Below are 26,004 nucleotides of genomic sequence, written 5' to 3'. Positions count from 1 at the left end.
AAGTCCCGTAGCATGCACATATGGTAACCGTTGTGTGACAAATTTGAAGCATGAGGTGTTTCTTTGATTGTCTTCCTTATGAGTGGCGGTCGGGGACGAGCGATGGTGTTTTCCTACCAATCTATCCCCCTAGGAGGATGCACATAATGCTTGGTTTTTGATGACTTGTAGATTTTTGCAATAAGTATGTGAGTTCTTTATGACTAATGTTGAGTCCATGGATTATACGCACTCTCACCCTTCCATCATTGCTAGCCTCTTCGGTACCGTGCATTGCCCTTTCTCACCTTGAGAGTCGGTGCAACTTCGCCGGTGCATCCAAACCGCGTGATATGATACGCTCTATCACACATAAGACTCCTTATATCTTCCTGAAAACAGCCACCATACCTATCTATTATGGCATTTCCATAGCCATTCCGAGATATATTGCCATGCAACTTTCCACCGCTACGTTTATTATGACACGCTTCATCATTGTCACATTGCCATGCATGATCATGTAGTTGACATCGTATTTGTGGCAAAGCCACCATGCATAATTTCATACATGTCACTCTTGATTCATTGCCCATCCCGGTAAACCGCTGGAGGCATTCATATAGAGTCACACTTTGTTCTAGTATCGAGTTGTAATCTTTGAGTTGTAAATAAATAGAAGTGTGATGATCATCATTAATAGAGCATTGTCCCAAAAAAAGAAAGGCTAAAAAAAGAAAAGAAGGGCCAAATAAAAAAATAAGAAGAAAATAAATAAAAGGGACAATGCTACTATCCTTTTACCACACTTGTGCTTCAAAGTAGCACCATGATCTTCATGATAGAGAGTCTCTTATGTTTTCACTTTCACATACTAAGTGAGAATTTTTCATTATAGAACTTGGCTTGTATATTCCAACAATGGGCTTCCTCGAATGCCCTAGGTCTTCGTGAGCAAGCAAGTTGGATGCACACCCACTTAGTTTCTTTTTGTTGAGCTTTCATACATTTATATCTCTAGTGCATCCGTTGCATGGCAATCCCTACTCCTTGCATTGACATCAATTGATGGGCATCTCCATAGCCCCTTGATTAGCCGCATTAATGTGAGACTTTCTCCTTTTTTGTCTTCTCCACACAACCCCCATCATTATATTCTATTCCACCCATAGTGCTATGTCCATGGCTCACGCTCATGTATTGCATGAAAGTTGAAAAAAAGTTTGAGATTACTAAAGTATGAAACAATTGCTTGGCTTGTCATCAGGGTTGTGCATGATGGGAGCATTTTTGTGTGACAAAAATGAAGCATAGCCAAACTATATGATTTTGTAGGGATAAGCTTTCTTTGGCCATGTTATTTTGAGAAGACATGACTGCTTAGTTAGTATGCTTGAAGTATTATTATTTTTATGTCAATATTAAACTTTTGTCTTGAATCTTATGGATCTGAATATTCTTTCCACAATAAAGAGAATTACATGGATAAATATGTTAGGTAGCATTCCACATCAAAAATTCTATTTTTATCATTTACCTACTCGAGGACGAGCAGGAATTAAGCTTGGGGATGCTTGATACGTCTCCAACGTATCTATAATTTTGATTGTTCCATGCTATTATATTATCAACCTTGTATGTTTTATATGCATTTATATGCTATTTTATATGATTTTTGGGACTAACCTATTAACCTAGAGCCCAGTGCCAGTTTTTCTTTTCCTTTTTTTGGGTATCGCAGAAAAGGAAAATCAAACGGAGTCCAATTGACATGAAATTTCACGGAGATCATTTTTGGACTAGAAGAAGCCCACGGAGTACCGGAGATGGGCCAGAAGAGTCCCAAGGCCACCACGAGGGTGGGGGGCACGCCCTACCCCCTGGGCGCGCCCCCTACCTCGTGGCCGCCTCGGGGACCCCTTGACTTGTTCCCGACTCCAACACCTCTTATATAACCCCAACCTTACAGAAAGAAACCTAGATCAGGAGTTCCGCCACCGCAAGCCTCTATAGCCACCAAAAACCAATCTAGACCCGTTCCGGCACCCTGCGGAGGGGGGAATCCCTCTCCGGTGGCCATCTTCATCATCCCGGCGCTCTCCATGACGAGGAGGGAGTAGTTCTCCCTCGGGGCTGAGGGTATGTACCAGTAGCTATGTGTTTGATCTCTCTCTCTCTCTCTCATGTTCTTGATTCGACACGATCTTGATGTATCGCGAGCTTTGCTATTATAATTGGATCTTATGATGTTTCTCCCCCTCTACTCTCTTGTAATGGATTGAGTTTTCTGTTTGAAGTTATCTTATCGGATTGAGTCTTTAAGGATTTGAGAACACTTGATGTATGTCTTGCATGTGCTTATCTGTGGTGACAATGGGATATCACGTGATCCACTTGATGTATGTTTTGGTGATCAACTTGCGAGTTCTGTGGCCTCTGAACTTATGCATAGGGGTTGGCACACGTTTTCATCTTGACTCTCCGGTAGAAACTTTGGGGCACTCTTTGAAGTTCTTTGTGTTGGTTGAATAGATGAATCTGAGATTGTGTGATGCATATCGTATAATCATACCCACGGATACTTGAGGTTACATTGGAGTATCTAGGTGACATTAGCGTTTTGGTTGATTTGCGTCTTAAGGTGTTATTCTAGTACGAACTCTAGGATAGATTGAACGGAAAGAATAGCTTCGTGTTATTTTACTATGGACTCTTGAATAGATCGATCAGAAAGGATAACTTTGAGGTAGTTTCATACCCTACAATAATCTCTTCGTTTGTTCTCCACTATTAGTGACTTTGGAGTGACTCTTTGTTTCATGTTGAGGGATTGTTATATGATCTAGTTATGTTATTATTGTTGAGAGAACTTGCACTAGTGAAAGTATGAACCCTAGGCCTTGTTTCAATGCACTGCAATACCGTTCGTGCTCACTTTTATCATTAGTTACCTTGCTGTTTTTATATTTTCAGATTACAAAAACCTTTATCTACCATCCATATTGCACTTGTATCACCATCTCTTCTCCGAACTAGTGCACATATACAATTTACCATTGTATTGGGTGTGTTGGGGACACAAATGACTCTTTGTTATTTGGTTGCAGGGTTGTTTGAGAGAGACCATCTTCATCCTACGCCTCCCACGGGTTGATAAACCTTAGGTCATCCACTTGAGGGAAATTTGCTACTGTCCTAGAAACCTCTGCACTTGGAGGCCCAACAACGTCTACAAGAAGAAGGTTGTGTAGTAGACATCAGTACACAATAGGTTTGGTACACAACGTAGCATACTTTATAGAACCTATGGCTGAGGCATAGGGAATGACTTTCATTCTCTTTCTATTTTCTGTGGTGGTCATATTTTCAGTCTTACTTAACTTTACACCTTGCAATGCAGGCAAGAACTCCTTCTTTGACTGTTCCATTTTGAACTACTTCAAAATCTTGTCAAGGCATGTACTCATTGAAAAATCTTATCAAGCATCTTGATCTATCTCTATAGATCTTGATGCCCAATATGTAAGTAGCTTCATCGAGGTCTTTCTTTGAAAAACTCCTTTCAAACACTCCTTTATGCTTTCCAGAAAATTCAACATCATTTCTGATCAACAATATGTTATTCACATATACTTATCAGAAAGGCTGTAGTGCTCCCACTCACTTTCTTGTAAATACAGGCTTCACCAAAAGTCTGTATAAAACCATATGCTTTGATCACCTTATCAAAGCGTATATTCCAACTCCGAGATGCTTGCACCAGTCCATAGATGGATCGCTGGAGCTTGCACACTTTGTCAGCACCTTTAGGATTGACAAAAACCTTCATGTTGCATCGTATACAACTCTTCTTTAAGAAATCCATTAAGGAATGTAGTTTTGACATCCATTTGCCAGATTTCATAAAATGTGGCAGTTGCTAACATGATTCGGATAGACTTAAGCATCGCTACGAGTGAGAAAATCTTATCGTAGTCAACACCTTGAACTTGTCGAAAACTTTTTGCGAGAATTCAAGCTTCAGCGTCCGTTGCTTCCTCTTGAGCATGCGTCGGTTTTCCCTTGAAGAGGAAAGGGTGATGCAGCAAAGCAGCGTAAGTATTTCCCTCAGTTTTTGAGAACCAAGGTAGTAGGAGACCATGCGCGAGTCACCTCGTACCTACATAAACAAATAAGAACCTCGCAGCCAACATGATAAAGGGGTTGTCAATCCCTTCACGGCCACTTGCAAGAGTGAGATCTGATAGAGATAATAATAATAAGATAAATATTTTTGGTATTTTTATGATATAAATTGAAAGTAAAGATTGCAAAATAAAATAGATTGGAAACTTGTATGATGGAAAATAGACCCGGGGGCCATAGGTTTCATTAGTGGCTTCTCTCAAGATAGCATAAGTATTACGGTGGGTGAACAAATTACTGTCGAGCAATTGATAGAATTGAGCATAATTATGAGAATATCTAGGTATGATCATGTATATAGGCATCACGTCCGTGACAAGTAGACCGACTCCTGCCTGGATCTACTACTATTACTCCACACATCGACCGCTATCCAGCATGCATCTAGAGTATTAAGTTCATAAGAACGGAGTAATGCTTTAAGAAAGATGACATGATGTAGAGGGATAAACACATGCAATATGATATAAACCCCATCTTTTCATCCTCGATGGCAACAATACAATACATGTCGTTTCCCCTACTGTCACTGGGATCGAGCACCGCAAGATTGAACCCAAAGCTAAGCACTTCTCCCATTACAAGAAAGATCAATCTAGTAGGCCAAACCAAACTGATAATTCGAAGAGACTTGCAAAGATAACCAATCATACATAAAAGAATTCAGAGAAGATTTAAATATTGTTCATAGATAATCTTGATCATAAACCCACAATTCACCGGATCTCGACAAACACACCGCAAAAGAAGATTACATCGAATAGATCTCCAAGAGATTCGAGGAGAACTTTGTATTGAGATCCAAAGAGAGAGAAGAAGCCATCTAGCTAATAACCATGGACCCAAAGGTCTGAAGTAAACTACTCACACATCATCGGAGGGGCCATGGAGTTGATGTAGAGGCCCTCCGTGATCAATTCCCCCTCGGACGAAGCTCTGGAAAAGGCCCCAAGATGGTATCTCTTGGGTGCAGAAGGTTGCGGCAGTGGAAATAGGGTTTCGTGGTGCTCCTGGATGTTTTCAGGGTACGTAGGTATATATAGGAGGAAGAAGTAGGTCGATGGAGCCACGAGGGGCCCACGAGGGGGAGGACGTGCCTAGGGGGGTAGGCGTGCCCCCCTACCTCGTGGCCACCTTGTTGGTTGCTTGACGTCCACTCCAAGTCCTATGGACCACGTTTGTTCCAAAAATCACGCTCCCGAAGGTTTCATTCTGTTTGGACTCCGTTTGATATTCCTTTTCTGCGAAACACTGAAATAGGCAAAAAAAACAGCAATTTGCACTGGGCCTTGGGTTAATAGGTTAGTCCCAAAAATAATATAAAAGTGTAAAATAAAGCCCATTAACATCCAAAACAAATAATATAATAGCATGGAACAATAAAAAATTATAGATACATTGGAGACGTATCATCCGTCTTCCTCTTGAAGATCCATTTATTCTCAATGGCTCACCGATCATTGGGCAAGTCAATCAAAGTCCATACTTTGTTCTCATACATGGATCCAATCTCAGATTTCATGGCCTCAAGCCATTTCGCGGAACCTGGGCTCATCATCGCTTCCTCATAGTTTGTAGGTTCGTCATGGTCTAGTAACATGACTTCCAGAACAGGATTATCGCACCACTCTGGTGTGGACCGTACTCTGGTTGACCTACGAGGTTCGGTAGTAACTTGATCTGAAGTTTCATGATCATCATCATTAGCTTCGTCACTAATTGGTGTAGGAATCACTGAAACTGATTTCTGTGATGAACTACTTTCCAATTCGGGAGAAGGTACAATTACCTTATCATTTTCTACATTCCTCCCACCCACTTCTTTCGAGAGAAAACTCCTTCTCTAGAAAGGATCCATTCTTAGCAACAAAGATCTTGCCGCCGGATCTGTGATAGAAGGTGTACCCAACAGTTTCTTTTGGGGATTCTATGAAGACGCATTTCTCCGATTTGGGCTTGAGCTTTATCAGGTTGAAGCTTTTTCACATAAGCATCGCAACCCCAAACTTTTAGAAATAGCAGCTTAGGTTTCTTGCTAAACCACAGTTCATATGGTGTCGTTTCAACGGATTTAGATGGTGCCCTATTTAACGTGAATGCAATTGTCTCTAATGCATAACCCCAAAACTATAGTGGTAAATCGGTAAGAGACATCATAGATCGCACCATATCTAATAAAGTACGGTTACGACGTTTGGACACACCATTACACTGTGGTGTTCCAGGTGGCGTGAGTTGCGAAACTATTCCACATTGTTTCAAATGAAAACCAAACTCGTAACTCAAATATTCACCTCCGCGATCAGATCGTAGAAACTTTATTTTCTTGTTATGATGATTTTCCACTTCACTATGAAATTCTTTGAACTTTTCAAATGTTTCAGACTTATGTTTATTAAGTAGATATACCCATATCTGCTCAAATCATCTGTGAAGGTCAGAAAATAATGATACCCGCTGCGAGCCTCAACACTCATCGGACCGCATACATCGGTATGTATTATTTCCAATAAGTCAATGGCTCACTCCATTGTTCCGGAGAACGAAGTCTTAGTCATCTTGCCCATGAGGCATGGTTCGCAAGCATCAAATGATTCATAATCAAGTGATTCCAAAAGTCCATCCGCATGGAGTTTCTTCATGCGTTTTACACCAATATGACCTAAACGGCAGTGCCACTAGTATGCTGCACTATCATTATCAACTTTGCATCTTTTGGCATCAATATTATGAATATGTGTATCACTATGATCGTGATTCAATAAACCATTCACCTTGGGTGTATGACCATAGAAGGTTTTATTCATGTCAACAGAATAACAATTATTCTTTGACTTAAATGAATAACTGTATTGCAATAAACATGATCCAATAATATTCATGCTCAACACAAACACCAAATAACATTTATTTAGGTCCAACACTAATCCCGAAGATAGAGGGAGTGTGCTATGGTGATCTTATAAACCTTGGAATCACTTCCAACACACATCGTCACCTCGCCCTTAACTAGTCTCTGTTCATTTTGCAACTCCTGTTTCAAGTTAATAATCTTAGCAACTAAACTGGTATCAAATACCCTGGGGTTACTATGAACACTAGTAAAGTACACATCAATAACATGTATATCAAATATATCTTTCACTTTTCCATCCTTCTTATCCGCCAAGTATTTGGGGTAGTTCCGCTTCCAGTGACCATTCTTTCTGGAAGTTCCCTTTCTTTTCCTTTGCCCCTTTTCAGTAGAAGCACTCAATGACCATCCTTTGCAGTAGAAGCACTCCGTTTTAGGCTTAGGTCTAGCTTTGGGTTTCTTCACGTGAGTGGCAACTTGCTTGCCATTCTTTCTTGAAGTTCCCTTTCTTTCCCTTTTCCCCTTTTCTTGAAACTAGTGGTCTTGTTAACCATCAACACTTGATGCTCTTTCTTGATTTCTACCTTCGCCGATTTTAGCATCGCGAAGAGCTCAGGAATCATTTTCGTCATCCCTTGCATATTATAGTTCATCATGAAGTTCCAGTAACTTGGTGATAGTGACTAGAGAAATCTATCAATCACAATCTTATATGGAAGATTAACTCCCACTTGATTCAAGCGATTGTAGTACTCAGACATTCTAAGCACATGCTCACTGGTTGAGCTATTCTCCTCCATCTTGTAGGCAAAGTACTTGTCAGAGGTCTCATACCTCTCGACTCAGGCATGAGTCTGAAATACCAATTTCAACTCTTGGATATGCTCCGTGGCGTTCAAAACGTTTTTTAAGTCCTGGTTCTAAGCCATAAATCATGGCACACTAAACTATCAAGTACTCATCATACCGATCTTGCCAAACGTTCATGACGTCTGCATCTGCTCCTGCAATAGGTCCATCACCTAGCAGTGCATCAAGGACATAATTCTTCTGTGCAGCAATGAGGATAACCCTCAGATCACGGATCCAGTCCGCATCATTGCTACTATCATCTTTCAACTTATTTTTCTCTAGGGACATACAAAAAATTAACGGGGAGCTATAACGTGAGCTATTGATCTACAACATAACTTGCAAATACTATCAGGACTAAGTTCATGGTAAATTAAAGTTCAGTTAATCATATTACTTCATAACTCCCACTTAGATAGACATCCCTCTAGTCATCTAAATGATCACGTGATCCATATCAACTAAACCATGTCCGATCATCACGTGAGATGGAGTAGTTTTCAATGGTGAACATCTCTATGTTGATCATATCTACTATATGATTCACATTCGACCTTTCGATCTCGGTGTTCCGAGGCCATATCTGCATATGCTAGGCTTGTCAAGTTTAACCCAAGTATTCCGCATGTGCAAAACTGGCTTGCACCCGTTGTATGTGAACGTAGAGCTTATCACACCCGATCATCACGTGGTGTCTCGACATGACGAACTGTAGCAACGGTGCATACTCAGGGAGAACACTTATACCTTGAAATTTAGTGAGGGATCATCTTATAATGCTACCGCCGTACTAAGCGAAATAAGAAGCATAAAGGATAAACATCACATGCAATCAAAATATGTGACATGATATGGCCATCATCATCTTGTGCCTTTGATCACCATCTCCAAAGTACCATCATGATCTCCATCGTCACCGGCATGACACCATGATCTCCATCATCTTGATCTTTATCAATGTGTCGTCACATGGTCGTCTCGCCAACTATTGCTTTTGCAACTATTGCTATCGCATAGCGATAAAGTAAAGCAATTATATGGCGCTTGCATCTTATGCAATAAAGAGACAACCATAAGGCTCCTACCAGTTGCCGATAATTTTAGCAAAACATGATCATCTCATACAACAATTTATATATCATCACGTCTTGACCATATCACATCACAACATGCCTTGCAAAAACAAGTTAGACGGCCTCTACTTTGTTGTTGCAAGTTTTACATGGCTGCTACAGGCTTCTAGCAAGAACCGTTCTTACCTACGCATCAAAACCACAACGAATTTTTGTCAAGTCTGCTTTTTTAACCTTCAATAAGGACCGGCAATAGTCAAAAACGATTCAACTAAAGTTGGAGAAATAGACACCCGCCAGCCACCTGTGTGCAAAGCACGTCGGTGGAACTAGTCTCAGGAACGCTGTCATGTAATGTCGGTCCGGGCCGCTTCATCCAGCAATACCACCGAATCAAAGTAAGACGTTGTTGGTAAGCAGTATGACTATTATCGTCCACAACTCTTTGTGTTCTACTCATGCAAATAACATCTACGTATAGACCTGGCTCGGATGCCACTGTTGGGGAACGCAGTATTTCAAAAAAATTCCTACGATCACACAAGATCTAAATAGGAGATGCATAGCAACGAGAGGGGAGAGTGTGTCCACGTACCCTCATAGACTGAAAGTGGAAGCGTTTAGTAACGCGGTTGATGTATTTGAACGTCTTCATGATCCAACCGATCTTAGCACTGAACATACGACACCTCCGTGTTCAGCACACCTTCAGCACAATGACGTCCCTCAAGCTCTTGATCCAGTTGAGGACGAGGGAGAGTTTCTTCAGCACGACGGCGTGGCGACGGTGATGATGAAGTTACCGGCGCAGGGCTTCGCCTAAGCACTACGACGATACGACCGAGGTGTGTAGCTGTTGAGGGGGGCACCTGATACATCTCCATCATATCTACTTTTCCAAACACTTTTGCCCTTGTTTTGGACTCTAACTTGCATGATTTCAATGGAACTAACCCAGACCGACGCTTAGTAGAATTGCCATGGTGTTATTTTTGTGCAGAAATAAAAGTTCTCGGAATGACCTGAAAATCAACGGAGAATATTTTTGGAATATATAAAAAATACTGCCGAAAGAATCAACGTCAGGGGGCCCACACCCTGTCCACGAGGGTGGGAGGCGCGCCCCCTGCCTCATGGGCCCCCTGACGCTCCACCGACCTCAACTCCAACTCCATATATTCATGTTCGGGGAGAAAAAAATCAGGAAGAAGGATTCATCGCGTTTTACGATACGGAGCCGCCGCCAAGTCCTAATCTCTCTTGGGAGGGTTTATCCGGAGTTCGTTCGGGGCTCTCGAGAGGGGAATCCGTCACCATCATCATCATCAACCTTCCTCCGTCACCAATTTCATGATGCTCACCGCCGTGTGTGAGTAATTCCATCGTAGGCTTGCTGGACGGTGATGGGTTGGATGAGATTTATCATGTAATCGAGTTAGTTTTGTTAAGGTTTGATCCCTAGTATCCATTATGTTCTAAGATTGATGTTGCTATGACTTTGCTATGCTTAATGCTTGTCACTAGGGCCCGAGTGCCATGATTTCAGATCTGAACCTATTATGTTTTCATGAATATATGTGAGTTCTTGATCCTATATTGCAAGTCTATAGTCACCTATTATGTGTTATGATCCGTTAACCCCGAAGTGACAATAATCGGGATACTTACCGGTGATGACCGTAGTTTGAGCAGTTCATGTATTCACTAAGTGTTAATGCTTTGGTCCGGTACTCTATTAAAAGGAGGCCTTAATATCCCTTAGTTTCCAATAGGACCCCGCTGCCACGGGAGGGTAGGACAAAAGATGTCATGCAAGTTCTTTTCCATAAGCACGTATGACTACATTCGGAATACATGCCTACATTACATTGATGAACTGGAGCTAGTTCTGTGTCACCCTATGTTATAACTATTGCATGAGGAATCGCATCCGACATAATTATCCATCACTGATCCAATGCCTATGAGCTTTTCACATATTGATCTTCGCTTATTTACTTTTCCGTTGCTATAGTTACAATCACAACAAAACTGCTATCGTTACTTTTGCCACTGTTACCGCTACTATCATATTACTTTGCTACTAAATACCTTCCTGCAGATATTAAGTTTCCAGGTGTGGTTGAATTGACAACTTAGCTTCTAATACTTGAGAATATTCTTTGGCTCCCCTTGTGTCGAATCAATAAATTTGGGTTGAATACTCTACCCTTGAAAACGGTTGTGATCCCCTATACTTGTGGGTTATCAAGACTATTTTCTGGCGCCGTTGCCGGGGAGCATAGCTCTATTCTTTGAGTCACTTGGGATTTATATTTGCTGATCACTATGAAGAACTTGAAAGATAAAAGAACCAAGATTTTTCCCTCAACTACGAGGGAAGGTAAGGAACTGCCATCTAGCTCTGCACTTGATTCACCTTCTGATTTGAGTAAACTTGCGACACCTACTCCTGCTATTCATTATGATATGTCGCATGTTATTGATGATGCCACTTCTGCTTTGCATGATGCTTATGATGAAACTACTTCTATGCTTGATAATACTGTGCCACTAGGTGAATTTCTTGATGAACAACTTGCTAGGGTTAGAGAGAATGAAATTATTGAAACTGATAATATTGATGAAAGTGATGATGAAGATTCTCCCCTAGATATGAATTGCCTATTGTGCCTGAGGGTTATGTTATGGATGAAGAAACTGCTAGAGACTTTTTATCTTGCAATGATAGATATGATCTTAAGAAACTGTTAGTTAAGCTGAAAGAAAAATCCTTGAATGCTAGAATGAAACATGACCCTGCTTTTGCTACTTCACCTATCTTTATTTCCGATAAAGATTATGATTTCTCTGTTGACCCTAAGTTAATTACTTTGGTTGAATCTGATCCTTTTTATGGCTATGAATCTGAAACTGTTGTGGCACATCTTACTAAATTAAATGATAGCCACCCTGTTCACTAATGATGAGAAAACTCGCTATTACTTTATCCTTAAGTTGTTTCCATTCTCACTAAAGGGTGAAGCTAAAACATGGTTTAATTCTCTTGATCCTGGTTGTGTGCGTAGTCCCCAGGATATGATTTATTACTTCTCTGCTAAATATTTCCCCGCTTAGAAGAAACAAGCTGCCTTAAGGGAAATATATAATTTTGTGCAAACTGAAGAAGAGAGTCTCCCACAAGCTTGGGGGAGGCTTCTCCAATTACTTAATGCTTTGCCTGATCATCCTCTCAAGAAAAATGAAATACTTGATATCTTTTATAATGGACTAACCGATGCTTCTAGAGACCATCTGGATAGTTGTGTTGGTTGTGTTTTTAGGGAAAGAACTATTGATCAAGATGAATTGCTATTGAATAATATGTTGAGCAATGAAAATGATTGGACACTTCCTGAACCAACTCCTAAGCCAACTCCGAAGAAAAGGGGTATTCTATTTCTCAGTCCTGAAGATATGCAAGAGGCAAAAAAATCTATGAAAGAAAAAGGTGTTAAAGCTAAATGTTAAGAATTTACCACCTATTGAAGAAATACATGGTCTTGATAACCCGACACAGGTAGTAAAGGTAAATTCTCTCTATAGATTTGATAAATGTGAAATCCCATCTACTAAGTTTGCTAGCCAATGCTTGGATGAGTTCGATAATTTTATGGTTAAGCAAGAGGACTTGAATGCTTATTTTGGTAGACAATTGAAACGTAATGCTTATATGATTGAACACCTGAGTGATTATATGTCTAGAGTTAAAGGTGAACTTAAACTCATTAGTAAACATGCTCATATGGTTACCACTCAAGTAGAACAAGTACTTAAATCTTAGAATGATTTGCTCAATGAATTAAATAATAAGAAAAATGATAATGCTGTTAGAGTTATGACTAGAGGTGGTAAAATGACTCAGGAACCTTTGTATCCTGAGGGCCATCCTAAGAGAATTGAGCACGATTCTTAGAGATTTAATGTTGATGCACCTAGTTCTTCTAAGAAGAAGAAAAAGAAAAATGATAGGACTTTGCATGCTTCTAGTGAACCTGCTGTTGACACACCTGAGAATCCCAATGATATTTCTATTTCTGATGCTGAAACACAATCTGGTAATGAACATGAACCTAGTGATAATATTAATGATGATGTTCATGTTGATGCTCAACCTAGTAATGATAATGATGTAGAGATTGAACCTGCTGTTGATCTTGATAACCCACAATCAAAGAATCAACGTTATGATAAGAGAGACTTTGTTGCTAGGAAGCACGGTAAAGAAAGAGAACCATGGGTTCAGAAACCCATGCCCTTTCCTCCTAAACCATCCAAGAAAAAGGATGATGAGGATTTTGAGCGCTTTGCTGAAATGATTAGACCTATCTTTTTTGCATATGTGTTTGACTGATATGCTTAAAATGGATCCTTATGCTAAGTATATGAAAGATATTGTCACTAATAAGAGAAAGATATCAGAAGCTAAAATTTCCACCATGCTTGCTAATTATACTTTTAAAGGTGGAATACCAAAGAAACTTGGAGATCCAGGAGTACCAACTATACCATGCTCCATTAAAAGAAACTATGTTAAAACTGCTTTATGTGATCTTGGAGCCGGTGTTAGTGTTATGCCTTTCTCTTTATATCGTAGACTTGATTTGAATAAGTTGACACCTACCGAAATATCTTTGCAAATGGCTGATAAATCAACTGCTATAGTGTCGGTATTTGTGAGGATGTGCCTGTTGTGGTTGCAAACGTTACTATTTTAACGGACTTTGTTATTCTTGATATTCCCGAGGACGATAGTATGTCCATTATTCTTGGAAGACCCTTTTTGAATACTGCAGGGGCTGTTATTGATTGCAACAAAGGCAATGTCACTTTTCATGTTAATGGTAATGAGCATACGGTACACTTTCCGAGGAAACAACCTCAAGTCCACAGTATCAATTCTATTAGAAAAATTTCAACGATTACTATTAGAGGTTTTGAATTTCCTCTTCCTACTGTCAAGAAGAAATATGATATTCTTATTATTGGGGACGTGCATATCCTCTTTGAGGTAACCTAGTCGTTATTCGAAATTTCTCTGGTTTCATGTTATTCGAAATGAGTTTGTTAACAAGATTTGATCAACCGTGTTAGTGGATTCCTTTTGATGAGCATGAGATGGATGAAGTTAGAAAGCACAACTCTGTGTACCCTCCTTTTACTTTTTGTTATTTAGTTTAAATAAAGCAAAAATAACATTTTCTGTCTGTTTTCTGGATTATCCTTGCAATAAAAAATACCCTGAAAATAAAAGTTCTCCAAATGCCCTAAAAATTTAATATGATTTTTCTGGAATATTTAAGAATTATTGGCACTGAGAACACACCAGGGGGACCCACCATGTGCCCAGGAGGGTGGAGGGCGCGCCCTACGTCCCTGGGCGCGCCCCCTGCCTCGTGGACCCCACGTGGGTCCCCTCTGATACGTCCATTTTGCATCATGCTTTTATATCGATATTTATTGCATTATGGACTGTTATTTCACTTTATGTCACAATACTTATGGCTATTCTCTCTTATTTTACAAGGTTTATATAAGGAGGGAGAATGCCGGCGGCTGGAATTCTGGGCTGGAAAAGGAGCAAATATTAGAGACCTATTATGCGCAACTCCAAAAGTCCTGAAACTCCACGGAACATCTTAAAGTAAATAAATAAAAATCCTCACCAAAGATGAAGGCCAGGGGGCCCACACCCTGTTCACGAGGGTGGGGGGCGCCCCCCTAGGGCGCGCCCCCTACCTCGTGGGCCCCCTGGTGGCTCTCCGATGTCCATCTTCTCCTATATGAGGTCTTTTGATGAGAAAAAATAGAAAGGAACTTTTCGGGAGGAGACTCCGCCGCCACGAGGCGGAACCTTGGCGGAACCAATCTAGAGCTTCGACAGAGCTGTTCTGCCGGGGATACTTCCCCCCGGGAGGGGGAAATCATCACCATCGTCATCACAAACGCTCCTCTCATCGGGAGAGGGCAATCTCCATCAACATCTTCACCAGCACCATCTCATCTCCAAACCCTAGTTCATCTCTTGTATCCAATTCTTATCTCAAAGTCCGGGATTGGTGCTAGTAGGTTGCTAGTAGTGTTGATTACTCATTGTAGTTGATGCTAATTGGTTTACTTGGTGGAAGATCATATGTTCAGATCCTATATGCATATTATTACCCCTTTGATTATGAACATGAATATGCTTTGTGAGTAGTTACGTTTTTCCTGAGGATAAGGGAGAAGTCTTGCTATTAGTAGTCATGTGAATTTGGTATTCGTTTGATATTTTGATAAGATGTATGTTGTCTAGCCTCTAGTGGTGTTATGTGAACGTCGACTACATAACACTTCACCATTATTTGGGCCTAGAGGAAGGCATTGGGAAGTAATAAGTAGATGATGGGTTGCTAGAGTGACAGAAGCTTAAACCCTAGTTTATGCGTTGCTTCGTAAGGGGCTGATTTGGATCCATATGTTTCATGCTATGGTTAGGTTTACCTTAATACTTTTGTTGTAGTTGTGGATGCTTGCAATAGAGGTTAATCATAAGTGGGATGCTTGTTCAAGTAATAATAGCACCCAAGCACCGGTCCACCCACATATCAAATTATCAAAGTATCGAACGCGAATCATATGAACGTGACGAAAACTAGCTTGACGATATTCCCATGTGTCCTCGGGAGCGCTTTTCCTATTATAAGAGTTTGTTCCGGCTTGTCCTTTGCTACGAAAAGGATTGGGCCATCTTGCTGCGCTTTATTTACTTTTGTTACTTGTTGCTCGTTACAATTTATCCTATCACAAAACTATCTATTACCACTTATTTCAGTACTTGCAGAGAATACCTTGCTGAAAACCGCTTATCATTTCCTTCTGCTCCTCGTTAGGTTCGACACTCTTACTTATCGAAATGACTACGATAGATCCCCTATACTTGTGGGTCATCAAGACTCTTTTATGGCGCCGTTGCCGGGGAGTGTAGCGCCTTTGGTAGGTGGAATTTGGTAAGGAAAAATTTATATAGTGTGCTGAAATTTACTATCACTTGTTACTATGGAAAGTAATTCTATGAGGGGCTTGTTCGAGGTATCTTCACCCCATCCAGTAGAGCAAAGAGTTGCTCCTCAACCTACTGAACCTATTGGAAATGAAACTCCTTTTGAATTTCCTTCGGGTATGATGGAAAAACTGCTAGCTAACCCTTTTACAGGAGATGGAACAAAGCATCCTGATGAGCACTTAATATATGTGGATGAAGTTTGTGGATTATTTAAGCTTGCAGGTATACCCGATGATGTTGCTAAGAAGAAGGTCTTCCCTTTATCTTTGAAGGGAGATGCATTGATATGGTATAGGCTATGTGATGATATGAGATCATGGGACTATAAAAGATTGAAGTTGGAATTTCATCAGAAGTATTACCCTACGCATCTTGTTCATCGTGATCGTAATTATATATATAATTTCTGGCCTCGCGAAGGAGAAAGCATCGCTCAAGCTTGGGGGAGGCTTAAATCAATGTTATATTCATGCCCCAATCATGAGCTCTCAAGAGAAATGATTATTCAAAATTTATATGCTCGGCTTTCTGATAACAATCGCACCATGCTCGATACTTCTTGTGCTGGCTCTTTTATGATGAAGACTACTGAATTCAGATGGAATTTATTGGATAGAATTAAACGCGACTCTGAAGATTGGGACCTCGACGAAGGTAAAGAGTCAGGTATGACACCTAAGTTTGATTGTGTTAAATCTTTTATGGATACCGATATTTTCCGTAAGTCTAGCACTAAATATGGACTTGACTCTGAGATAGTAGCTTCTTTCTGTGAATCTTTTGCTACTTATGTTGATCTCCCTAAGGAGAAGTGGTTTAAATATCATCCTCCCATAGAAGTAAAAGTACCTGCACCTATTAAAGTTGAAGAAAAGACTGTCACTTATAATGATCCTATTGTTCCTACTTCTTATGTTGAGAAACCACCTTTCCCTGTTAGAATAAAGGATCATGCTAAAGCTTCAACTGTTGTTCGTAAAAGCAATATTAGAACTTATACACCTCCTGAGCAAGTTAAAGTAGAACCTAATATTGCTATTGTTAAAGATCTCTTGTCTGATAATATTGATGGGCATGTTATCTAGTTCGAAGGTGAAACTGCTAGAATTGCTAAACCTTGTGATAAAGATAAACATAGACCTGTGGTAGGCGTGCTTGTTATTTCTGTTAAAATAGGAGATCATTGTTATCATGGCTTATGTGATATGGGTGCTAGTGCTAGTGCAATACCTATTGACTTATACAAAGAAATTATGCATGACATTGCACCTGTTGAGTTAGAAGAAATTGATGTTACTATTAAACTTGCTAATAGAGATACTATTTCACCAATGGGAATTGTTAGAGATGTTGAAGTCTTGTGTGGGAAAACTAAATATCCTGCTGATTTTCTTGTTCTTGGTTCCCCACAAGATAGCTTTTGTCCCATTATATTTGGTAGACCCTTCTTAAATACTGTCAATGCTACCATAGATTGCACAAAGGATGTTGTTACTGTTGGCTTGGATGATATGGTTCATGAGTTTAATTTCTCTAAATTTAGTAAACAACATCGTGAGGAAGAATTACCTAGTAAGGATGAAATTATTGGTCTTGTTTCTATTGCCGTACCTCCTAGTGATCCTTTAGAACACTATTTGCTAGACCATGAGAATGATATGTTCATGAATGAAAGAAGGGAAATAGATGAAGTATTCTTTAAACAGGAACCTATTCTGCAACATAATTTGCCTATTGAAATTTTAGGGGATTCTCCTCCACCCAAGGGAGATCCCCTGTTTGAGCTTAAACCCTTGCCTGATAATCTTAAATATGCTTATCTTGATGAAAAGAAGATATATCATGTTATTATTAGTGCTAACCTTTCAGAGCATGAAGAAGAAAGATTATTGAAAACTCTAAAGAAGCACCGTGCTGCTATTGGATATACTCTTGATGATCTTAAGGGCATTATTCCCACTCTATGTCAACATAAAATAAATTTGGAAGCAGATGCCAAACCAGTTCGTGATCCTCAATGACGTCTGAATCCTGAAATGAAAGAAGTGGTAAGAAAAGAAATACTAAAGCTTCTGGAGGCAGGTATAATCTATCCCGTTGCTGATAGTGAGTGGGTAAGTCCTGTCCATTGTGTCCCTAAGAAGGGAGGTATTACTGCTGTTCCTAATGATAAAGATGAATTGATTCCACAAAGAATTATCACAGGTTATAGGATGGTAATTGATTTCCGCAAATTAAATAAAACTACTAAGAAAGATCATTACCCCTTACCTTTTATTGATCAAATGCTAGAAAGATTATGCAAACATACACACTATTTCTTTCTAGATGGTTATTCTGGTTTCTCTCAAATACCTGTGTCGGCTAGAGATCAATCAAAGACTACTTTTACATGCCCTTTTGGTACTTTTGCTTATAGACGTATGCCTTTTGGTTTATGTAATGCACCTGCTACCTTTCAAAGATGCATGATGGCTATGTTCTCTGACTTTTGTGAAAAGATTTGTGAGGTTTTCATGGACGACTGCTCCATCTATGGTTCCTCTTTTGATGATTGCTTGAGCAATCTTGATTGAGTTTTGCAGAGATGTGAAGAAACTAATCTTGTCTTGAATTGGGAAAAGTGCCACTTTATGGTTAATGAAGGTATTGTCTTGGGGCATAAGGTTTCTGAAAGAGGTATTGAAGTTGATAAAGCCAAGGTTGATGCTATTGAAAAGATGCCATGTCCCAAGGACATCAAAGGTATAAGAAGTTTCCTTGGTCACGTCGGACTTTACAGGAGGTTCATTAAGGACTTCTCAAAAATTCCCCGGCCTCTGACTAATTTATTGCAAAAAGATATACCATTTGTCTTTGATGATGATTGTGTAGAAGCATTTGAAATACTTAAGAAAGCATTAGTCTCTGCACCTGTTGTTCAGCCACCTGATTGGAATTTACCCTTTGAAATTATGTGTGATGCTAGTGATTATGCTGTAGGTGCTGTTCTAGGGCAAAGAGTTGATAAGAAATTAAATGTTATCTATGCTAGTAAGACTCTAGACAATGCTCAAAGAAATTATGCTACTACTAAAAAAGAGCTTTTAGCAGTTGTATTTGCTTGTGATAAGTTCAGATCTTATATTGTTGATTCTAAAGTAACTATTCAAACTGATCATGCTGCTATTAAATACCTTATGGAAAAGAAAGATGCTAAACCTAGACTTATTAGATGGGTTCTCTTGCTACAAGAATTTGATTTGCATATTGTTGATAGAAAGGGAGCTGAGAACCCCGTTGCAGACAACTTGTCTAGGCTAGAAAATATTCTTGATGACCCACTACCTATCAATGATAGCTTTCCTGATGAACAATTAAATGTTATAAGTACTTCTCGTAGTACTCCATGGTATGCTGATTATGCTAATTATATTGTTGCTAAGTTTATACCACCTAGCTTCACATACCAGCAAAAGAAAAGTTTTTTCTATGATTTAAGACATTACTTTTGGGATGACCCACATCTTTATAAAGGAGTAGACGGTGTTATTAGACGTTGTGTACCTGAGCATGAACAGGAATAGATCCTACGCAAGTGTCATTCCGAGGCTTATGGAGGACACCACGCTGGAGATAGAACTGCACATAAGGTATTGCAATCTGGTTTTTATTGGCCTACTCTCTTCAAGGATGCCCGTAAGTTTGTCTTGTCTTGTGATGAATGTCAAAGAATTGGTAATATTAGTTGACGTCAAGAAATGCCTATGAATTATTCTCTTGTTATTGAACCGTTTGATGTTTGGGGCTTTGATTATATGGGACCTTTTCCTGCCTCTAATGGATACACACATATTTTAGTTGCTGTTGATTACGTTACTAAGTGGGTAGAAGCTATTCCAACTAGTAGTGCTGATCATAATACTTATATTAAAATGCTTAAGGAAGTTATTTTTCCGAGGTTTGGAGTCCCTAGATATTTAATGACTGATGGTGGTTCACACTTTATTCATGGTGCTTTCTATAAAATGCTTGCTAAATATGATTTTAATCATAGAATTGCATCTCATTATCGCCCTCAGTCTAGTGGTCAAGTAGAGTTGAGCAATAGAGAGCTCAAATTAATTTTGCAAAAGACTGTTAATAGGTCTAGAAAGAATTGGTCCAAGAAACTTGATGATGGATTATGGGCTTATAGAACTGCATACAAAAATCCTATGGGTATGTCTCCGTATAAAATGGTTTATGGAAAAGCATGTCATTACCTCTCGAACTAGAACATAAGGCATATTGGGCCATTAAAGAGCTTAACTATGATTTTAAACTTACCGGTGAGAAGAGGTTATTTGATATTAGCTCACTTGATGAATGGAGAACCCAAGCTTATGAAAATGCCAAGTTGTTTAAAGAAAAAGTTAAAAGATGGCATGACAAAAGGATACAAAAGCGTGAGTTTAATGTAGGTGATTATGTATTGCTATACAACTCTCATTTAAGATTTTTTGCAGGAAAACTTCTCTCTAAATGGGAAGGCCCCTATGTTATCGAAGAGGTCTATCGTTCCGGTGCCATAAAAATCAACAACTTCGAGGGCACAAACCCGAAGGTGGTAAATGGTCAAAGAATCAAACATTATATCTCAGGTAATCCCATAAATGTTGAAACCAATATTATTGAAACCGTAACCCCGGAGGAATACATAAGAGACACTTTCTGGAACGTTTCAGACTCCGAAAAGGAATAGGTATGTGGTACGGTAAGTAAACCGACTCCAAAACAATTTTAAGGCAATATTTCTCCGTTTTGGAATATTTAGAAAAATAGAAAAATAAGTAGCAGTCCGGGAAGGACACGAGGGCCCCACGAGGGTGGTGGGCGCGCCCCCTACCTCATGAGCACCTCGTGTGCCTTCCGGACTCCGTTTTCTTGCACGATACATATCTTGGTCAGTAAAATATATTCTCCCAGAGGTTTTGACTCCCGTATCACGCAATTATTCTCTGTTCTTGTTTCGAGCTATTTTTCTGACAGATCTAGATTATCATGACGTCCCCAAGTGCTTCCAAGGACAAGTTCTTCGAGAAGGTCATCAACCCTTACCTCGCGGAGGTGCTGCGACACCCTCAAACCATTGAGATGCGTGATGGGTTGTTGCACATCCGCGATGTTGAGGGACCAAAGCGAACCGGAAGCATGGAGACGAGGCTCGAAGCAATGGAGCAACAAGTTTTCAAGTGCCAGGGGAGGTGGAGCGTGGAATCAACGCTAGCGACACAATGCTCGTGGAGTTCACTAACAACTACAAGCCGGATGCCAAGAACACCGAGGAGGCCATCTTCAAGCTATATGAGAAGATCGAGCACCTCCAAGCCCAAATCTATGACCTGCAAAACCAAAACTGTGAGTATGAATATAGATTCAAAAGAATGAGTTTGGCTGCAGATTCGAGGATTCCGGAGACTCGATCATCCTTCTATGATGGTGAACCTATGCCTTGGAAGATGGATGACAAGCCTGCATCATCAACAACACCTCCACCTTCTTCACCAACGAAGGAGATATAATCACATGGGTATGGGCACTCCCCTTGGCAACTGCCAAGCTTGGGGGAGGTGCCCCGGTATCGTATCACAATCACAACTCCTATCTTTACCGTTTTCTTAGTTCAATCCTATTAGTAGTATCTTGATTTAGTAGAATAAAGTTTATGGCATGATCTAGTTTTGAGTTTTGCTTTATGACCTCTCTTTGTAATCGAGTCCGTGAGCTATATATAATAAAGATTAGTGTTGAGTCAAGGGCTTGATTATTTTGCCATGATCTTGGGTGAATAAAAGAAAAGAGAAAAAGAATAAAAAGAAAAAAAGAGTTCATATTGATCTTATTGAGAGTAATGACTTCACATAGAAAGAGTATGATGATTAAAAGTTGTTGGGAGTTGGCAGACATAGCTTTGGTCATTGTTGCAATTAATAGGAAGTAATAAGGAAAGAGAGGTTTTCACATATAGATATATTATCATTGACATCTTTTATGATTGGGAGCACTCATTAAAATATGACATGCTAAAGAGTTGATGTTGGACAAGGAAGACAACGTAATGAGTTATGTCTTTCTTATATCTGAGATAAAGTATGTTGTCATGGATCCTCTAACTTGTTGAGCTTGCCTTTCCCCCTCATGCTAGCCAAATTCTCAGCACCAAGTAGAAATACTACTTGTGCTTCCAAATACCCTTAAACCAGTTTTGCCATGAGAGTCCACCATATCTACCTATGGATTGAGTAAGATCATTCAAGTAAGTTGTCATCGGTGCAAAGCAATAAAAATTGCTCTAAATATGTATGATTGATTGGTGTGGGAGAAATAAACTTTATACGATCTTGTGATGTGGAAGTAATAAAAGCGACGGACTGCATAATAAAGGTTCATATCACAAGGGGCAATATAAAGTGACGATCTTGAGATTTTATGCATCCAACCATAAAAGTGCATGGCAACCTCTGCTTCCCTCTGCGAAGGTCCTATACTTTATTATTATCTTCTACCTTATGCAAGAGTCATTGTGATCTTCACCTTTTCTTTTTCATTTTATACTTTGGCAAGCTCAGCATGTTGGAAAGAACATGATATATATATATATATCTAATTGGATGTAGGGGAGCATGAACCATTATTGTTGACATTACCCTTGAGGTAAAAGGTTGTGGGGCAAAACTATAAGCCCCTATCTTTCTCTGTGTCCGATTAAAACTCCGTAACCACAAGTATTGCGTGAGTGTTAGCAATTATGGAGGACTAAATGATAGTTGAGTATGTGGACTTGCTTTTTAGCTCTGACATAGACTCTTTCCGATGTTATGATAAATTGCAATTGCTTCAATGACTGAGATTATAGTTTGTCGGAGCCCAATGAGGTTTATGATTTATACTCTTGCATTGTGAATAGATCATCACTTGAACATAAGTAATCATATGACAAAAGCTATATATGTTGCTGTTATGAGAATAATCATGATGCCTTCATGTCCGTATTTTATTTTTATTGATGCCTCTACCTCTAAACATGAGGACATATTTATTGCTATCGGCTTTTCGCTTGAGGACAAGCGAGGTCTAAGCTTGGGTGAGTTGATACGTCCATTTTGCATCATGCTTTTATATCGATATTTATTGCATTATGGACTGTTATTTCACTTTATGTCATAGTACTTATGGCTATTCTCTCTTATTTTACAAGGTTTATATAAGGAGGGAGAATGCCGACAGCTGGAATTCTGGGCTGGAAAAGGAGCAAATATTAGAGACCTATTCTGCGCAACTCCAAAAGTCCCGAAACTCCACAGAACATCTTAAAATAAATAAAGAAAAATCCTCGCCAAAGATGAAGGCCAGGGGGCCCACACCCTGCTCACGAGGGTGGGGGATGCCCCCCCTAGGGCGCGCCCCCTACCTCGTGGGCCCCCTGGTGGCTCTCCGACGTCCATCTTCTCCTATATGAGGTCTTTCGATGAGAAAAAAATAGAAAGGAGCTTTTCGGGACGAGACTCCGCCGCCACGAGGCGGAACCTTGGCGGAACCAATCTAGAGCTCCGGCAGAGTTGTTCTGCCGGGGATACTTCCCTCCGGGAGGGGGAAATCATCACCATCATCATCACAAACGCTCCTCTCATCGAGAGAGGGCAATCTCCATCAACATCTTCACCAGCACCATCTCATCTCCAAACCCTAGTTCATCTCTTGTATCCAATTCTTGTCTCAAAGTTCGGGATTGGTGCTAGTAGGTTGCTAGTAGTGTTGATTACTCCTTGTAGTTGATGCTAATTGGTTTACTTGGTGGAAGATCATATGTTCAGATCCTATATGCATATTATTACCCCTCTGATTATGAACATGAATATGCTTTGTGAGTAGTTACGTTTGTTCCTGAGGACAAGGGAGAAGTCTTGCTATTAGTAGTCATGTGAATTTGGTATTCGTTTGATATTTTGATAAGATGTATGTTGTCTAGCCTCTAGTGGTGTTATGTGAACGTCGACTACATAACACTTTAGCATTATTTGGGCCTAGAGGAAGGCATTGGGAAGTAATAAGTAGATGATGGGTTGCTAGAGTGACAGAAGCTTAAACCCTAGTTTATGCGTTGCTTCGTAAGGGGCTGATTTGGATCCATATGTTTCATGCTATGGTTAGGTTTACCTTAATACTTTTGTTGTAGTTGCCGATGCTTGCAATAGAGGTTAATCATAAGTGGGATGCTTGTTCGAGTAAGAACAACACCCAAGCACCGGTCCACCCACATATCAAATTATCAAAGTATCGAACGCGAATCATATGAACGTGATGAAAACTAGCTTGACGATATTCCCATGTGTCCTCGGGAGCGTTTTTCCTATTATAAGAGTTTGTTCCGGCTTGTCCTTTGCTACGAAAATGATTGGGCCATCTTGCTGCACTTTATTTACTTTTGTTACTTGTTGCTCGTTACAATTTATCCTATCACAAAACTATCTGTTACCACTTATTTCAGTACTTGCAGAGAATACCTTGCTGAAAACTGCTTATCATTTCCTTTTGCTCCTCGTTGGGTTCGACACTCTTACTTATAGAAAGGATTACGATAGATCCCCTATACTTGTGGGTCATCACCCTCCACTTATTCTTGCACCCAGACACTTCGTCTTCCTCGAGAAAAAAATCATCCACTAGCTCAAACCCGAGTTCTAGCTCATCTTGTTGCCATTTTCGATCTCCTTGCTCAAATCTCCATTCACAAAACTTCTTTGTGGGATTGTTCTTCAGTATGTGACTCCTCCAATGGTCCAATTAGTTTTTGTTCTAGTGCTTATTTATTGCAATTTTTTGCTGCTTAGGTGACCCTGTTCTTGAGCTTGCATGTCAAATTTATGTGGTCAAAAGTAGTTTTAATGCATGATATGGCCTCTAAGCACTTGTAGGAGTAGTTGCTATCAATCTTGTTGAGTTTGGTTCACCTTTATTTTTGAGTTACTAAAAATTTCAGAATAAGATGAAGAGATTTTTGAGGGGCTCTTCGAGCCAAAGCCCGAAGGACAAGCAAAGTGAAGAAAATAAGAAGCCCAAATATAATCTCCCTCGCATCGCGGAGGTTCGGCCGTGTGAATGGACTTGTGATGAGTTCTTGAGAGAAGCTGGGATTTATGAAGATTTTTATTATTTGGCTAAGAATGCAGGCCTCACTGACTTCCTCCACGACCAACATGAACAGTATCTCCTACTCACCAATATTTTTGTGCAAAATTTTCATTTCCATGCTAGGAGATCGCCACCTTCGGTGGAATTTTATTTATATGATGAGCATAAGGAGATGTCACTTTATGATTTTTGCTGGGTTTGTAGGATACCCATTGAGGGCAGCATAGAGGAACCACATTGTAATGATGTGGAGGGATTTATTGATATGATTGCTGTAGGGGAAATGAGGAAAGTTTCTGATGCAAGGATCACTAGCATACATTTTCCTGTTCTATGTTACTTCGCAATATTTGCTAGTAGATGCTTAATTGGTCGCGGGAACTATGGAAATCTTAGTGCCCCTGATATTGTTATTTTGCGCCATGCTTTGTTTCGTGATACCACTTTTAGTTTAGGCGCTACTGTTGCTATACGGTTAAATCTGAACCGTACAAAGGGTCCCGTCTTAGGAGGCATCTACACCTCGCGCCTTGCTGCACACTTTAACATACCTATTAGGCATTATGAGAAAGAGGAAAAGTTGCTGCATCATATTTTTCTAGATTATAAGAGTATGGTAGCACATGATTTTATTGTTAAGAGAAGAAGTTGTTTAACTATAGACTTATATTTGATAAAGACTACTTTGAGACTATTACCTTGCCTGCTCCTTCTTTGTTCAACATATTTTCAGGCATGTACCTTGTTCTGCTGGAGGCCATTCATGCCAACCGGAGCCTGACATCAGCTCCAGAGCCCGAGCCGGAGCCACCACTTGATCCTCA

General features: G+C 39.9%; 1 pseudogene; it reads left to right on the top strand.

Annotated features, from left to right (window-relative positions):
* The first annotated feature begins 16,020 nt into the window (after positions 1-16,020).
* LOC147975953 (uncharacterized) lies at positions 16,021-20,104 on the top strand (annotated as a pseudogene).
* Positions 20,105-26,004: the final 5,900 nt, after the last annotated feature.

Source organism: Triticum urartu, chromosome 4A, assembly GCF_056163025.1.
Source record: "Triticum urartu cultivar PI428250 chromosome 4A, HENAU_Tu73, whole genome shotgun sequence".
In the NCBI taxonomy this organism is placed as follows: Eukaryota; Viridiplantae; Streptophyta; class Magnoliopsida; order Poales; family Poaceae; genus Triticum; species Triticum urartu.
The sequence above is the reverse complement of the archived record's forward strand: the minus strand, read 5'-3'. Positions and strand labels throughout refer to the sequence as shown.